This window comes from Malaya genurostris, chromosome 3 (genome assembly GCF_030247185.1).
Source record: "Malaya genurostris strain Urasoe2022 chromosome 3, Malgen_1.1, whole genome shotgun sequence".
NCBI classification, from domain to species: domain Eukaryota; kingdom Metazoa; phylum Arthropoda; class Insecta; order Diptera; family Culicidae; genus Malaya; species Malaya genurostris.
Window position 1 is genome coordinate 257,354,079 of NC_080572.1, and position 14,995 is coordinate 257,369,073.

At 36.1% G+C, this 14,995-nt stretch overlaps 1 protein-coding gene across 2 annotated transcripts in view; it reads right to left on the minus strand.

Moving 5' to 3' along the window:
* The window catches only part of LOC131438427 (semaphorin-2A), a 250,567-nt gene that overhangs the window by 190,015 nt on the left and 45,557 nt on the right, over positions 1–14,995 (minus strand). The window contains exon 1 of one of the 2 annotated variants that reach the window (XM_058608442.1): positions 12,041–12,750. The exons of the other annotated variant lie outside the window; for it this stretch is intronic. The gene's annotated coding sequence lies outside the window, so the exon portion shown is untranslated. Of the gene's footprint in view, positions 1–12,040; positions 12,751–14,995 lie in introns of those variants that run through there. 2 annotated transcript variants of the gene reach the window in all.

Consider the following 14,995-nt stretch of genomic DNA (forward strand, 5'->3'; position numbering starts at 1 on the left):
ACGCGGATGTGGAACGAATATGCATACAGCGATCATCGTCGAAACTTAATTCGCGATGATCATTCGTGCAGTCTTTGAAACAAGCAAATGAAGACGTTTCCCTCTGCATTAGTACCATAGTCTAATGTGTATGTGATGAACCATATCCCAGCACTCCCACATTTCTGCTACCTCACGAGATATGATGAATTTATAAGATGAAGAAGGGAATCCAACGATCACCGCAGTGACGCTATTCGAACCAATTCGAAAAGTGAAGTAAATGAACGAATGACAAACGAATATGCACGATGTATACCAGCAGCGAACAAGGTATTAGTAGATTCGGGTTCTCCACGATTATTGCTTATTCATTTTCACCCTTCTCTCTGTTTCGTGCAGTGAATATTTCAACGTTGTTCGAGACGGATGTGAGTAGAAACAGAATATTCGCTCCGAGGATGGGTGAATGAATTAGTTACACAAAGAATATGTGCAACATTGCTTTTATTTAACTCCAAGTTTGTGAAAATCAGTTCAACCATATCCGAGAAGAGTTGGTGGATTTATTTTCACATTTTTTGGACATTTTAGCCCATTATTCCGAAACCAGAAGTCGGATCCAAAAAATATTCTGGTTGGTTTTGGTTTTGGCCACAAGACCTTTCATTTGAATCTGAGTTTGTGAAAATCGGTTCAGTCATCTCTGAGAAGAATTAGTGCAAAAAAAAAACGTTACATACACACTATGATTGGATTCCTGTGTTCGGTAAATTTTTTGACGAAAACTTCCGGTAATCAATAGAAATAACCAGTATTTAGGTGCATAAATTATACTGTACACATGTTTTTCAAATTTTTATCGGAAGATCAGTTTTATAAAAGTTTGCATTACAAAATTCTGTAAGTAGATGTACAATTTACACGGTAAATCTGAATAGTCACCGAGCATGGTAAAAACCGTACCTTTCGTATGGTAAAATTATCTTCTAATAACCAAACTTCTGTAAATACCGATTGTCGTGAAAACTAACTGTCAAACAGTTATTAAAATTTTCAGTAAGTGTCTTTTCATTAACCAAGCGATAAAAATCTTGAAGGTTTATCGAATGGTTTGAGGTACAGGTGCACAAATTTTTGAAACAATAAAATTAACTTTTTGTTTACTTATAAATCAATTCAATTAATAATTAAATCAATTTTAATTACGATTTCAAGATGATTTCAGGATTCGGCGAAATGACCCTTTCGGCGAAATGACCCTTTCGGCGAAATGGCTTTCGGCGAAATGGCTTTCGGCGAAATGGCATTCGGCGAAATTTCATTCGGCGAAGTGACCCATTCGGCAAAATGTCATTCGGCGAAATGGCTTCCGGTGAAACGGCTTTCGGCGAAATGACAATTTATTACTCAAGGGAGCACATGAACTATACAACAAGTTATATGATTGGTACAAATTGTCACCAAATGTCAAAGTCCTGGCATTACATTCCTTTTTGTGGAATTTGGCCTTTCTGTTTCGACAGACTTCGCAGCCGATTCTTAGTGTACAGAATCATTGCATGGCTAGTACTATGGATCCTACTGACACTAAGAATCCTTCCAGGTCGGGGCTCGAACATACGACAACTGACTTGTAAGACCAGCGTCCTATGCATTGAACCGCCAACCCGGGACAATTGTCACCAACTGTACACAAATTACTCATGGAAGGAGCGGTTATTGTACAGCATTCAATTATTTCTATTGGATTGTTCTCAGAAGAAGCAGCAGAAACGAGAAACATATGCATTCGAAAATTTAGAGAAAATAATACGATAAAACTCAACAGGCAGGTCTGTTCTTAAGGCTGTTTAATGACATTCGAACCCAAGGTGCACAAAAGTGTGAAAAACAAACACGCGCACATTCGATTGGTATATGACCTTCAGTCGAACTAGGAATCGATTCATAGGTAGGTTTTCACAGTGATTGCATAACATTTCCTCAATTGAAAAGGCAAAGAGTTTAAAAGAAATATCTAACTATACGTACAACAAATGTTCAAAAAATTGTTGGCAAATTTTTCATAACTATTAAACCAGACAATATCAAAAAATCTTCTTTCACTAAGAGTTGCGCCTTTTTAGGCTCGTGAATTTCTTAAAACATAACTTTATAGAGAAAATGCAAATATAAAAATTATTGGAATAAAACTGCTATTTCAAGGATTTTATGATATATAAATTATTCTAATATAACTAAATTACTGTAGACGGATGCATTGTTCTATCTCATCCAGATATCGAAACATTTTTTTTATATCATGGATGGACCACCCTAAAATCTCTACAGTCAAAAAACACAGTTTATTAAGTGCAACTAATGTACTTCCTAGGACGTCAAATTTCTAAGTACAATGATAAAAGCATAAAGTATTGTAAAACCTGACTAGAGGGCCGAGTTTCATATACCATTCGACTGGACCGATTTTTACAAACTCGAATGATTTGCTTTATAAATTACAATTTCAAGAGTATATTTAACATGACCGAAAAATCGAGAAAAATTATTCTCAACAAGCAGTCTAAATCTTCTATAATGACTAAATACATCGATTCTGAGAATACAGGATTTCGGGTCCCGGTTCCAGAACAACCTGAAAAAGCGATCGTGTACTCCAAACCGGAAATTACTACAGTTCCTTAGAATCTACTGGACATATTTCCCAAACTTAGATAGAAACAAAAATTATTATTTTCCTATAATTTAAAACATCCGTTTCCGGTTCTAGAAATACAGGGTGAAGCGTGTATGAACCCCCAATTGAACGAAAACCATAATGCAGAAAACGTAAAAAATCATCTTAGTTGGATTCAAAACTCTCTCAATATAATAGGTTATTGAATTTGATGGCCAAACGAGCCGTTTTCTTCTACATGAGCTGCTAGTTCCCGGTAACGAAAATAGACCTCGAAACCTCAAAAAGTTGACGTTCATTTGTTCACCTTTCAATTGATCAATCGGTCCATATATTATAAATAGGACGCTTATTTATCGTACGAATACTTCTAAACAATATTTCTGTTAGGTGCTTTAATAATGTTTGTTGAATAACTGAGCACTGATTTATCTGCTAGAGTATGTGGAAATCAGAGTTCATATATTTCTTCTTATTCCAAGAAAAAACTCGGAGTTACCGACGTCACCTCACTCCTGGACACCGAGAGATTTTCACTGATGATTTGAGGTTGTATCAGGCAATCTGCTGTATGGGTAATTGTGTTTATCTATGAGAACTTCTAAAGATTTTTCTAGGTTGCTTTCTTAGGATAATCTATACCATGAAATAACAAATCAAAACATTTCTTCGCATCGCATTTATAGCAGCTAATACAAGGAATACACAAAACGGCATTTGTCTTCTGGAGAGTCCGGAGCTCACAGATACTACACGGTATGGATACTAAGCACGAATGCCTTATATTGGTTGGGATTATGCAGGTGAAAAATATCCCGCCGAAGGATGCCACGCCTGCTCATTCCTGATCAAAAGCACAAACGCAAGCGCACTTCGGAAGCGTGTTGAATCATGCCAATGCGTAATAGGGTGTACATACTTTTAACGTTGTTTAATAGCTGTTGTTGGCAGCTGTATTAGAGTCACAATTGCACGTCACAGATCAAAATGAGTGTCTGGCAACGAATTGAATCCAGCTCGACTACTCCGACGCGGTTTACGGAGGTTCAATCTGTCTGCAAAGTCAGGGCGTCTTAGCTTGACTTGGCATGGCAATCATCAACGGATATAACTGTGCATTACTGGAGCGATTGAAGGCCGACATCCGTATGAAACAGTCTCACGGTATAACATAACAGCCTATTGTGACGTGAAACAAAATTTTGATATCGCAAAAAAATGCAACGGCAAATAAGACAATCGCAACAAGGGCATCCCATAGCCCTCGATATCGCCCGACAAAAAAATATTGTTACTGTTTATTCCACTTTTAATCACAGGAGACATTCAAACGTATTGATAATACTTGGAAAAGCGGTATGATCCAGAGATAAAGAGATGGAACAATAAACGGTTGATTAAGTTGACGAATCGAATGATAAATGACACAAAGAATCACAAGAGAAGTTAGTCGCTTCATCAAAATCAAAACCGGATAAAATAAACAACAACTTGAACGGAATAATGTGAATAAGCTTCATTTCGACCGGTCGACAACGAAGCACATTTCCGAGATAGGGGACGAGTACAGAGTGAATGGCAAGCCGATTGTGAATCTATCCGAACTAAATATACGAATAATATTCGTATTTGAATGCTTTTCATTTGGATTTGCACTTTGCTTTTTGTACCACATGCAAAATCGTCAAGATGGGAAATAATCAGAAACCAGTATTTTATGGTTTATTACAATTCATTTTAAAGCACATCAAATCTAACTCATTTCTTAACTGGAAAGGTAAGAAATTCATGGCAGATATGTGATTCTAGCATATCTACTGGAAGTCTATTTCGTATGAAAGAAACATAAAGTATCCACATAGTTGAATGACATTGCTTTCTTTTTGAAACCAACTCTTCAAAATTGCCATGGCTTTCTTTTTGAAACCAACTCTTCTAACTTTTGATTTGATGGCGTCAACAACTAAATCGTTAATTTAAAGGTTACGGGTCATAATTATTTCGATGTCCCAAAATCGTCATGTTCTGAATTTAGTTTCGTCAGGTTCGTCGAATCGCCAAACGAGAAATAAAGAAGCTCCGAACTCCGATGCTACACTTGATCATATTTGCAACATCAGGAATCAAAACAACTAATTGACTCAATTGGCCCATTATCATATTTCAATGGTGGACAGATAAAAATAATTTGTGAAATTAGATCTGTTTTCATGCACATACTTGGAGCAGACAATTAAACATAAAGTTACTTCTGTACGTTTCAATATAATCTAATCAAAAAACTAAGACGTAATTGAACGATACAGTTCTATTTATAGAAAGTTCAATGCAATCAAATTTGGTTTTGCATCTATGATGGTTTTCAATCAAACTTTCGATTCAACCCATGCCTATTCCATGTTACTATTGATTTGCATGTCGAGTAAATGTTATTATTTCTTTCTGTGTGATTCTTAGTTTGCATTGATATTTAGCTTATCAATCATTTGTTGCTTTTGTAAAACATTGATTGGTAGGCATGTGGATAAAATATCGTGTTTAGAAGCTAATTCGTTAGGCACGTTTAAAAAATGGCGTCACCAGCAGATATCCAAATATAAATTTACTAAACACTACTAGTTTGTTTGAAGCTGATATTAGCTGATATGGAAAGGAAAATTCATACAGTTACACTTGCTCGCTGAGTGCAAATTACAATTGAATGATACAATCTTTGACAATGGACTGCTCTGTCAATTCCCTCAGATTAAGGTCATTCTTGTCAATTTCAGTCAGTTATCAAGATAAGCTATTATGTGTTCAATCGCGAGTGAGATAAGTTTCTTTGTAAAACTTACTAGTTTTTCTGTGAGAAAAATTCCTTTTTTTGTGGGGGGGGGGGGGGGGGGGGTGGTATCTCGATCTTAAGTCGAGTTTTCCAACAATTTCATGTGCTTTGAGGAAGGCAGTTGATTTATTTATTCATCTCAAGTTTTTTATTTTGATAACAATAAATACTTACTGGGACAGCGTTTTGAAATCATGAGATCGCAAATTAATTTGGTAAACCGACTGAACTGAGAAAGCACATGTCTGTTCGACATGAAAATTCCTACAGTCACACTCGCTTGCTGAGTGTAGATTACTACAGTCGAAACTTGTGGAATTTATTCACATGAGTAATAAAGTGAATGTAATGAGTGGATTCAGACGTATAGTTATGAGACTAGAAAATGAAAATCTGCGAAAAAATAATACCACATAGGCGAGGCTCGAACCCCATATATTGTGCGAAATACAACATAGAAAATAACTCCATTGAATAGCACCTCCGCTAATGTTTAACTTTGTACGACCGCATTGTAGTCAGCCCTTGTGGCATTTTCTCAGTTCTCTTTTGATTAAATGTGCTGCTATAATAAAAAAAATGTGTAATCACGTCAATATAGGGATGTTTTCTCGTCATACACACTTAAAACCGATTCTCTCCATAATGTAATGCGAATTAGATTGGCAACACGAATTTTTACTAATTGTTCAGTAATTCACATGTTCATTGCCGAAATTCGTTAGTTTAAAGTTCTGATATCTCGGTTTTTCATAATATTTTACTGAACTTGTCCGTAAACAACAAATGTACAATGCAAATCCGTTTGCCGAGATTTTGAACAGTGTATTAGCTTTTTCAGAAATTCGGCTAGACACATTTCATGTAATGTCACCTATTGATTTTGTATGGAACCGGTTTTATTGTATTCCTCATGGAACTGAAAAATATTTACGAACTGGACGAAGGAAAGAGATTGCGTGAAAAGCCAAGTAGAATTAAAAAGTATACTTTTGAATATTAGTTTAATTCCAGGTAGGAGGAGCACTAGAAATAAAGGTTTTTGTCTGTGGTATTTCTTTTCGGGATTTGCATTATATTGCATTATTACATTATATTGCTGAAAGGCTCGACAATAATTGAAAGATTCCAAATTTGAGATTGCCGAGATTCTCAGTAACATTTTGCCTAGACGTTTACAGTGCACTCGGTTGTGCAAATCTCGGCAATTATTTCGCCGAGGTTCGGCAATGATATCAAATTTTACCAACTAAATTATTTTGACATGACTTGACTGACATTTCTGTTCGTAGTTGATTTATTTATTATTCTCAAGTGTTATCGTTCGAGTAAGATCAACATTTTCTAGATCAAGGTTTCGAAAAGATGAAAACCTCTTCTTAATCCATGTAGCGGCGTGATAGCCAAGTAGTAAACATTATTCTAGTACTGAATTTATTAACTCTTCTCACAACGATTATGCGATTGGAAAAGCGCAATTTTCTTGTATGATGTGAAACAAGTTTCTTGTTTCATATGTTTCACAAAAGTAATATATGCTAAGCATCAGTGCTTACGTCGCATATCCGAAGACTTTTTCGAAACCAAAAATATCTGTAATATTATAATATTTGAAGTCGATCTTTGGTAACTTTCTGAAAAGTGTGCCGATAGAAAAAAAAACAGCGGTTTGTCGGTTACATCATTTATACAATTATATCTTTGGAATCGGAAGTATCCGCAATTTGATCCTTCAAAGTTAACCAATGATCTAATACCAGCTCTCAAACGAGCTTAGGATTGTAGAAATCGATTCACCCATCTCCAGAAGATTTGAGCGGAGGGAAAATATAGGAAATATGTGCGTTTAGTCGGTTATGTCACTTATGTCATTATATCCAGTGCGGTAAAATTTTATTTTCAATCGAATGATATCAGATGAGAATGAAATTTCTGGCCACTGACCGTCAGCATAGCGATACAAATTCATATGACTTTTGCTACCATTTTCAAGTGAAGCTCCCAGAATTCATCGTCAGTTGAATAATCGTACCTAGTCATTTGGAGTTTTGATTGCTCAGTTTCAAGTGCCAAGTAGTCTAGCCGCTTCATTGTCTCCGCTGTTGGTAGTGGGCAAGTTCGAATGAATAGAATTATAAATGGAGTAAAGTATTAAATATGAAAACTGAAGGAGGAAATCATTAATTAATGTGTATTCTGTAATTAACATTCCAGCTACCTGGTTTGTCTTTTATCTATTATCTTGAACCAATTCGAATGTATACATAAACCTCATTGGAAGGCCGCTCTCACACTATTCAAAGAGATATTTTGCTACTTCAAGAGATCAACTGACGGTGGTTAAACTGAGCTTAGATTTGAAGAGAATCGATTGAAGAACTGAATGCTACCGGTTCGGTACGTCAGCGAACATTGTGTGTGTCAGAATGTGAAATTTACTACAGTAGATAGATCGTCATCATCATTTTCACATTCGGTTTAGTAGACTGAAGTTTCACTGCACTGATTATATCTCCTAAATTGGAAACGACCGCCAATCGATCTTCTAACTTGACTCACAAACTGAAAATAGCTTTCAAACGAGTCTAAGTTTGTAAAAAATAGCTTAACCACATCTAAGGAAATTGAGCGGAAAAAAAAATTGTCGGTTACGTTACTTATACCAATATTACATGGAATGAGAAGTCCTGGGTATAACAAAGAAAAGTCCGTGAAAACTTTTTCATTCTTCAGTATAATCTCCATCTAGAGCAATACACTTGACACAAGTGCAATTTTTTGACGGTGTTTTATTGTAATTTCTGCTCGAAAGTGCAAGACCAGAGCAATCCACGCCACCAGTGTTTTTCAATGAAAAACTGCATAACATTTTGATGCCCTTTGAAAAAAAAACTACAAGGATCAGCCCCATGGGGTTGTTTGAGCCGTTGATGTGGAACAAGGCAACCAAAATTTCTAATGATCTACGATCAAACAGTTCAATCAATCGTCACAATTTTGAATCCGCAATTGCACGAGAGTCTACTTAGATTGATCTTGATTAGGAACCAACACCGATCATTGTTTGTCTTGATTTGTATTTGTTTTATAGCCGACGGAATTACGCTTGTGTTCAAGTTTTGTATGCAAGCAGTTATTTTTATAGCGTTAAGTTTCTCTACCATTCTGCGATTTCGGTTGTAGCGATAAACTTTTTCTCATTATCAATCGAGTTCATCTTATATAAATTAAAAATTAATCTTAAACACTCAAAATTTACTGTTGGGCAGTTACAAAAATTTCAGGCGAAAACGACATAACATGGAATTTCATTCGAGCTTGCATGACACAAGATTAGAGCAAACAAATTAAAGTTTCAAATCGTATTATGGCACTTTTTGTCTTGCTGTCTAGAAACAACCTACCTCTAGCGACTGAAATTTTAGCTATATTTATAGATTCGCGTGCTTCCAACAGCTTCGCTTTTGCATCGATGGACCAATCAGAGCGATGATTTCCCTTTAATATATCGCTTACTCCTTCAAAACCGTCGACTATGGCAGGGAAATCCGGTATGCCGAAGATTTTTTGCAGACAAAATAGGACATTGCCCGCTACTAATCAAAATTTCAATCATATATAATTAAAAATACGTGGTTTGATACATTCAAATCGAAACTTAGAAATATTTTTTAACAAATAATGAAATAATATTAATAATTGATACAAAATAGATTGAGCTGTAAGTTTAAAACCTGAACACATTTCTGCGTGTATTTTCCTTGAGTTTCTGATTTGCACCTTTATATATAAAAAAAAGATGTGTTCCACATAAAAAAAGATTTGTCAAGGCCTTCAAAATACGCTTCCGTTACTGCAATGACCTCAGCTTTCGACGAAAGTTTCTTTCCTTGGACAAACTTTTTCAGGTTTAGTAATAGATAATAATCGCCGGGGGCCAGATCTAGAGCATAAGGGGAATGGGGGACCAATCCGTACCGCAAATCATTCAATTTCAGTGTTGCTTTTATGCTGAGTGCTAGAACTCGTATTTTTCCATAGATTGAAGAAAACTATAGCTCGTCTGACACGATTAGCTGTCATTCAAGCAATAGTGGATAGATTACCATGAATTTTGTATTAGGCCATCTAGAGGCTGGCTCACAACAAAAATCTACACTGTTCGATAATATTCACATCATTTTTGTTAGAGGCCCGGGACTTTTCACTTTATGTAGTATATTTCCGGAACTGGAAGTGAAGGCCATTGGTTCTTCGAGCTCCATTCCCAACCCAAGAATAGATTTGAAACGAGTCTTAGTGTTAAACTCGGTTTAGTCATCTGCGAGAAAATTGTGCGGAGAGAATACTTTTCTAAAATTGCACACACACATACATCTCGTTGAGCTGAGTCGAAGGGTATGTATTAATAAGTTCTGATCAAAAGTATGTTTTTCAAGCAATTCTATTACCTTTCAGAAGAGAAATGCATAAACTTAATTTCTTCCTAATATTGGTTCAATCATTATTATTTTCATTATTTTAATGAATTTTTTTTTTCACGAAAAAACTTGTAAATACATATTTTTTAATTTTTCAAGCTCGCCTTCGGGCACTGTTCGAAATAAGTCTTATTTTATTAATTCAAGTTATGCTTTTCAGACAAACACTTTTATTCTAAAGTTATTTTTCCAAAAACTATCTATTTTTTATGTTATCTATTTTTGAAAATTTTACTAAGAATATATTAACTAGAAGTACAGATGATTTGAAGCGAAATGATTGCCTGATGAAACAATTAAGAAGCAAATTATGAAACACATTTTCCACTCTTCAACTTCTATTTTGTTTTAATATAGTTGTTTCAATTTTACGGTAATTCGCCATTTGGGTCATGAAAACTTTTTAACATAATTTGCGGGTTTATAAATTGAACCCCGAAAGATTGCGTGAAAGTGCTGGTGTCCTAATATTCACACCAGTTGTCGTATGGTTAAGATCCGACTCGGAAAGCGGAATCCTAGCGCTTGCTATGTGTTAGCTCTGTTCACTGAAAAGCTAGCTGAGAAATCGGTTGAAGACTCTGTTAATTTTATATAAATTTAACGTTGCCGACAGTATATATCATGTCATGGATAATGAAAACAAAGCCTATAAATTACGTGATTGACTATAACAGCAACCAGCAAAATATATCTGTTTTGAGTAAGTCATTTGTATGGAATAAACTATGTCCCCATGTTTCAAACTATCAGCAAATTGAACATACACTAGCAACGTTCGATTGATAGCAACTCTGAAATTCTGTTCCGATATGGAAAGTTCGATGCGTTATCTCCCAACACACCAACGATAACACTGCACCAGAAACAGTTTCAGAGTTCCATTCCCATCCACAGGAAACGACCCTCTCCAAACAAATTTGCTGAACTGCATTGCCACTGGCTAAAATCTGCCAAAACAACTGTCACAAACCCCTATATGGGTGGTTTGTATTTGACACAATTGTAATTAAGTTAACTAATAGCGTTCGACAGTTTCCCAGTTTCAATTTCCATTGCAACGGAAAGATCAATTGTAACTCGGTTACCGACATCCCATAAAATCCACCCCGATTGTCCCTGTCAGACTGAATCGGTTTAGCTCGGATGAATCAATCGGCTGTTAACCAAAGTGTTTGTAAATTTTTTGAGCGTACTGTTATGTGAATTTCACACATGCAAATTTTGGCGCGAAAATCGATAAATTATGTGCTTGTGCAAGGAACTTTTAGTAGTTCGATTCTTTTCTAAATTGTCTGCCTCGATTTAAACATGTTCATTCGAACTATTGATACACAACGGGAAGATATCCTCAGAAGTCCTTTACTCGTTATATTCATTCGGAAGTATTCGATCGCATTCAACTTTGCTAATTTTTTTAATCCTAATTGAACCCGGGGTAAATGAACGATATAATAATAATCTTAATTCCGCTTCAATCCGAATTTGATGGAAGTGTCAAATTTGGAATATCATTGCTCCGATTAATAAATATCTAACTATATAATCGTTGAAATTTGTCTCCCGCCCGAATGTCCCCCCCTGTTTTCATGGTTGAAATCTTTCGAGCAGAGTAGCCCTTCGCTACCAGAAATCATTCCCCGTTGGCATTTGTTTACCAATGATTGTACTTCGAATAAGTTGAAAATGGTAACTCTTCTTTACGGGGTCCAACTTTGAATCGTCGAAAACACCCCGGACCGGATGGATCGCCGACTCTGATATACAAAGCGCTGCTGTAGTATTCAAGCACGGAGAACATCCAAAATAAAGGAAAACTAGTTTTCATTTTATCTCTTTCTTTTGCCTTTGTGGTTCTTTCGGTTCTGCATCTGCTTTCTTCGCTCTTTGTTTCAGCGTGACCCGCGAGGAATGTGTTACGTGTATATCTGTAGGTTTCTATAAGTATTAGTGGTATATCTCTCGCCAAAGTTGTAACTATTTCGTTTCCTGTGAATGCTGTTCAACTTCCCAAAAAAGAGAGAAAAAAAAAATAACAAAGACAGTACGACAATGCTGCCCAATGCTACATACTTGCAGAATAATCTTTCCTCTTTTTTCCGCTTTGCACTCAACTGTTAGCTGGTTCTATGTTCACTACGAACGCTATTTTCCGTGATATTTTCATTTCTAAACTTTAAACACTACACATTGCCGTAAGTTCTCACAGCACTTTAAACTTCTTTGCTATTCCCGTTATGAAAGAGAGCTTCTTTGTCGGAGCTCGATCACTTGAACTTTGTATTTTGCATCCATTTGGCCGAAATCTTCTCCGCTTGTTTGCCAACACAGAATGTTACAATAACTTCAAACAAATTGCTAGATTCTCGTTTCCGTACCGTGTCCGTTCCGAGGCTGAGAGTTCATCAAAAGCGGCTATGTGTCAAAATCCGTAGAAGCCCGTAGTTGCACCACGTCGGGAAACGGTCCAGGGCAGACCCGAAAACCGGAAGCCCTCGACAATCAGGCCAAAATGCAGTGTCCTGCTATCCCAGACCGACGATATGACTGCACGAGAAAATCGAGAACTGCAAACATTCCGTATTTTTCCGACCGTGTGTGAGTATCAATTCACGCGGCTCCTCTATAACAGCACCATTTGTTGATGGCGTTGGGTAGGATTTCTCAGGCTCGAGACACTACCAACATACACATTAGTTGATCCACAAATTCACAAATCGCCGCAGCGACGATTTCACCGTACGCGTCCAATACCGACCGAAGTTCAGAGTAAACTAAGCAACTCATCGTGTACACCCAGCGCATATACACACAAAAAGCCGATGGAGAATCGACGACGGGACGGGCGATCTCGTGCCAGTCCATATGGTAAGAGTGCCGAATACGAAACCATCAACCACACGCCGAGCAACGGTTTGTGAGTTAACGGATGAACTCTCCCGGCTGAGAGTCGCTCGTTTTCCAATAGGATCGAATTGGAACAGATTGTGACAGCAGGACTGGCTGTCAGTGGTCGACTGTCTGCCATTTTCTGTTTTCACCATTCGTTTCTTGCTCCGGCTTGTTTGCGTGCTGTTTCAGTGACAGAGTGACTGCGTGTGTGAGAACGAAAGAGGTCAACGAACAATCGCCGAATGGTGGAAGGTTGGCGGAGCGTCGAATTCATTCTGCGCAGGTGAACGTAAACAGAGCGAAAGTGGTCTAAAATGAACGGAATGAACTTCGGTTGCTGGGAACGAATGGCAAAGATAACGACATCAGTTAGGTGGAAGGTGTGAAGGAATTGTAGATTATTATTAGGAGTTCGCTAGTTAATGTTTTCATTTTGGTGAAAGTGTAAGCAATATATTTTTTATATATTTTCATATATGACATAACTGACACACACACACACTTTCGGAAAAAGCAACAGCACAAAATATGTTGAAGTAAATGCGACGTAAAATTTTCACACCGCGCAAAACAATTTTTATTTGAATTGATCACAGAGACTTTGACATTGCGAATTTATGCGCTGTTTTTTTTGGACTTACGAGTTATCACAAAGCATACTAAACATAATTATATTTAACATTTTTCAAAAAGCGATATAGTTTCAATACGGAACAGAGACGTTTTTGTTTCATGTAGGCAACGGAACGTAACTTTCATATGGACGCTAGACAGTGTCGCAGTCATAACTATCAAATAAGCTTACATATTTGTTAGTATAATAATGAGAAAAACTCATTTTAATATGAAGGAAACGTGAAATAATTGTCATTCAATAAATACGAGTCATGCTGGTAATAATAGAATAGATGAGCATTTGATTACCATTGGAAAATACATGGAAGTGAATTGAAACTCAGATAAATAATATATGAATTTCATTTAACACACATTTGATATACCAATAATAAGTAAGTGAAATTCACATAAAACATACGTAATTCCAACAATAATTTTCATTATGTGAAAATTACTTTTTCCATATATGACAGACATTTCATGCATGTCTATTATATATGGAAACGTGTAATGTATTATGGAAAATAATCATATGTTTTTGCATTTCAATACTAAGTGATTTTTATTTTGAGTGTACTTAACAAAAATAAGAGTAAGAATATCGTATGGCTCTCAGTTTGGCACCGTTCCTGTGTTCGATGAATTCATTTCTTGTTGTTGTCGTTTATTAGCGGCTTTAACTACGTTTGAGTATAATTCATTTCTTCATCATATCCCTTTTTATAGAGTTTTTCCGTTCACTAATAAATGTTCAATTACTAGATATTATGCTTCAGCGCATCAAACGTGAAGTTGTTCAAGTCGAATTTATGTATCAACGATACAAGTTTAACTACACAGAAAAAATATAAAATTTACAGAATAATCAAATCCGCATATGACATGATTCATAATTCTAAATTCCTAAAATGGCTGAATTGTCTAAGAATGATTCAAATATGTGTCACACATATCCTATTTTTCAAGCAGGCGTTTGAATTTACATATTTCGGCATATGTCAGAATGGCACCTAAAAATATGTCAGAATATACATGTTAGATCAACTGTGAAATAAGCCATTTACGAGGCTCGAATATGTGGGTTTCAAAGAATGGAAATTTACATAATTGTTGACGTGAATACGTCCTAATTTACTACGGGGCGTCTTTTCAAAATTCACTCTTTATAGGAATGGTCAGATCTTTATTATGTCTTGTTGTAATTAAAGCTACCAATGATAAAATTTTCAGTAGTATGACATAACCACAAATAAGTCCAAATTGTTTTCTAAAATGTTTGGCATGAACAGTCCATAAGATGAATCTCAGTGACAAAATAAGGCGCGTAAAATTTAACCGTATGAATTGAATGAAAAAAAAGAGTATCGGCTTACGACAGTTGTAGAATTTTTGAAATTCAATATGGCGGAATTCGGTTTGTAGATATTCTTCGAAATCGCTATATTATTTATATTTTCAAGACGGGTTCGACAAGTAAGTCATTGAAATTCATGTGACATTATTTCATAATTTCAATTT